This window comes from Lygodium microphyllum, chromosome 19 (genome assembly GCF_053477565.2).
Source record: "Lygodium microphyllum isolate KBCC chromosome 19, Lygodium_microphyllum_v1.1.10, whole genome shotgun sequence".
Lineage (NCBI taxonomy): Eukaryota > Viridiplantae > Streptophyta > Polypodiopsida > Schizaeales > Lygodiaceae > Lygodium > Lygodium microphyllum.
The window spans coordinates 36764913-36768142 of record NC_141153.1 but is presented as its reverse complement, the minus strand read 5'-3'; the positions used below and the strand labels follow the sequence as shown (position 1 = coordinate 36768142).

The following is a 3230-nucleotide window of genomic DNA, read 5'->3' as shown; positions in this document are numbered from 1 at the left end:
TATAAAGATTAAAGTGCACTATCAAGAAGTCAAACTTTGTAGCTAAGACAATGGTTCAATTACAATAGGGCTATTGTGTACTAGCCAAATTTGATATACTTGTTTAATTTGGGGCACTTGTCATGTTGATTAAGTAGCTTTGGAAGTTTCATTCTAGATTGTGTGAATGGGATGAAGGATGAGTAAGTTGGAATGTTGAGGGTCTTGAATGTGCATGAATAAGGAATGTTTCAGTGAGAAAGCATGAAAGGTGGAGCAATCACAATCTCTAGAATGAGATCACAATGGTGTGACAAGAGGTTGATAGAAGACATAGATAGATAGATAGATAGAGAGAGAGAGAGAGAGAGAGAGAGAGAGAGAGAGAGAGAGAGAGAGAGAGAGAGAGAGAGAGAGAGAGAGAGAGAGAGAGAGAGTGTGTGTGTGTGTGTGTGTGTGTGTGTGAGGGAGCGCGCACGCTCTCGCTTGGGCGCGTGTTTCCTCTTTAACGGAAAACCCATAGCAACTCATATGCTCTAAACTTTCTAACGCTTGATTTGGAGCCTCTCTTCAATGAGGCTCTGAATCATATTTAGCAATACCCCATCCTCTGTATTCCCAGGCTTCAATGCTGCTTCCATGTCGACTTTTGTAGCCTACTCCATTACAGGTGCACCCTCCTTGTGTGGCTCTTTTGAATCTTCAGCAGCATTCTCCACAGCTGCCAACTTGCCCAAACCAGGAAGTCACTTCTTTAATGTTGATCCCATTCTACACTGTAATGTTAAAAAATAGAGATTGCTCCCATTTTGCATCTAATTTTTAAAAGGCACCCCAACAAAAAATGGAATAAAATAGAACAAAAAGCTGTGCAAACCTGCTTTCTTCTCTGGTGTTGGTGGCCGCTCATTCTTACATCTCTCTGACCGTGCATTTGTTGCTTCTTTGGGTGCACTCACGACTTCATGGCCCCTGGCATTTGGATATGGTATTACATGCCTCCCAAGCTTTCATGTCAATCTCTAAATAGGCCTCCACAAACAGAATTGACCTTAATTCACAACGAATCTAATGCACCCCACTGTGTCTATGCTTAATTTACATGGTTAAGTATACAAGCAAGGTTTGAGGCTCTTTAACATGAGAAAAAAAACTTAAGTACTCCGTTGCGTAATGACGCGACATATTACAAGAAATGTGCGTGGTGTGAGTACGCGTGAGTGAGGGAGCCAATGAGTGAGAGTGAGTGAGCGAGCGAGCATGTGCGTATGTGTGCTGAGCAAGGGTTGGGGGAGGAGGGGATTTATCTCCCAACACCATTGTGTGAAAGATAAGTTGATTTAAAGATACCTTCTAGCATCACAAAAAGCAAGGTTTGAGGCTCTTTAAACGAAAAAATAATATTTAAGTACTCCATTGCTTAGTGTGCGTGCTCTAGAAGCCAACCAAGCGAAACTTCTTAACAAATTAATGTAGGGTATCGAGAAGTTAAAATGTTTATCTAAACTTTGGTGGCTCGATCACGATTCGGGTATTGTGTGGTAGTTTTAATGCTTTGGGGTGTTTGTCGTGTGTATCAAAAAGTAGCTTTGAAAGTTTCGCTCTACATCGGGTGGATATGAGCAGTGCTCATAGAAAACCGTCCTTTAGTGTAGTTTTTCGAGGCAACATTCTCAAAAAACTGGTCGAAATTGAAGCTTGTCTTGATGAAAACCGGTTGTTTTTAAAGCATTTTAGTTATAGAACCGGCTATTTCCCTCTCAAAACCGGATGGAGTTAAGCCCAATCCTTTTTTCCATTGGATGGGGAAAAAGTTTTTCGCGAGCACCGGATATGAGGATGTTGGAAGGTTGGAGTTCTTGATTATGGATAAACAAGGAATGTTGCACTAACAAACATTGCATGAAAGCTGTAGCATCACAAGCTACATAACATAAGATCATAATGGTGTGATAAGACTCAAAGAGGATAATTTGGGGGGGGGGGGAGCTTCCTCTTTAACTAACGGAAAGCCTTCTTTAGGTGCTCGACTTGTTCGTGGGATAGCCGAAAGGCCTTTTCCAGGACCGTGTCGGAGAGGGGCGGGTGCGCGCCGAAGAGCGCGTTGGCCACCAGAGAAGCCCCGGGGTTTTGGCTGTTGAGGCTGGAGAGGGTGAGGGCCTTGCCGGGGCCGGTGTTGAGGATGAAATGCAGGAGCCCGCGCGGGAAGACGAAGAGGTCGCCGGGGCGCAGGGTTTCGGCGAAGAGGGTGTTGGTGGTGTCCACGAAGCCCACCGAGAGGGTGCCAGAGACCACGAAGAGGGCCTCGGAGGCGCGGGGGTGGACGTGCGGGGGAACGAGGCCGCCCTTGGCATAGTCGATGCGCAGGAAGGAGAGGCCTTGGGTGTTGAGGCCGCCCACGGAGGCGGCGGAGGCCAGGACGGGCGCGATGCCCAGCGGGTTGGAGGTGTTGCCGGGCGCCGCCAGGAGGGAGCTCTTGAAGTCGGAGGCGCTCACATGGGCGGGGCTCTTGCAAGGGAGGAATCCCGCGCTGCCCAGCTTGCTGGTGTCCGTGACGCAGTAGTCCTGCAAGGGGTCCGGGTCGCCGCCCATGGCCAGCTCATGAGCTGCGCCCACTAGCAAGACAAGGAGCAATGCGGCGGAGGAGGAGGGGAATGGAGCCATAGCTACACAGAGGGAGAGGGAGAGGGAGAGGGGGAGGGAGGGAGGCTTTGCCACGGTCTCTCTGATCCCTCTCTCTCTTCCTCGATTTTATATAAGCCGCTGCGCGCGTGTGTGTGTGTGTGTCTCTCTCTCTCTCTCTCTCTCTCGGAGGAAGAAAGCCAACTTATCGCTTGTAATACGCGATCGAATGCGTCCCGCTTAAGCGAAATCCAATCTCCTGTCAAAAAGTTGACGACCCCTTCTTTGCTTCCTTAAGCCACACACCCCCCGCGTGCTCTCTCTCGCGGCCATCCTCTCTCTCTCTCTCTCTCTCTCTCCTCTTTTTCTCAAAGGTTCCCTCATAATCAAGTGTATGCACCATCTTCTTAGCTGGAACACCAATGTTGATGGCCTCCAAGGTGGAGAGTAGTACTCACATAATCAAGTATATGCACCATCTTCTTAGCTGGAACACTACTCTATCAAAAATGTTGATGGCCTCCAAGGTGGAGAGTAGTACTCACATCTAACCTAGGCTTCCTATGGGGCATACTAAAAAGCAAGGCCTGCTAGAAGTTGTCCCTTAACACTTGCATATGCCAAATCAC

General features: G+C 48.1%; 1 pseudogene; it reads right to left on the bottom strand.

Annotated features, from left to right (window-relative positions):
- Positions 1-1423: 1423 nt before the first annotated feature.
- On the bottom strand, positions 1424-2948 carry LOC148019753 (germin-like protein 1-1 pseudogene; annotated as a pseudogene).
- Between the last annotated feature and the right edge of the window lie 282 nt (positions 2949-3230).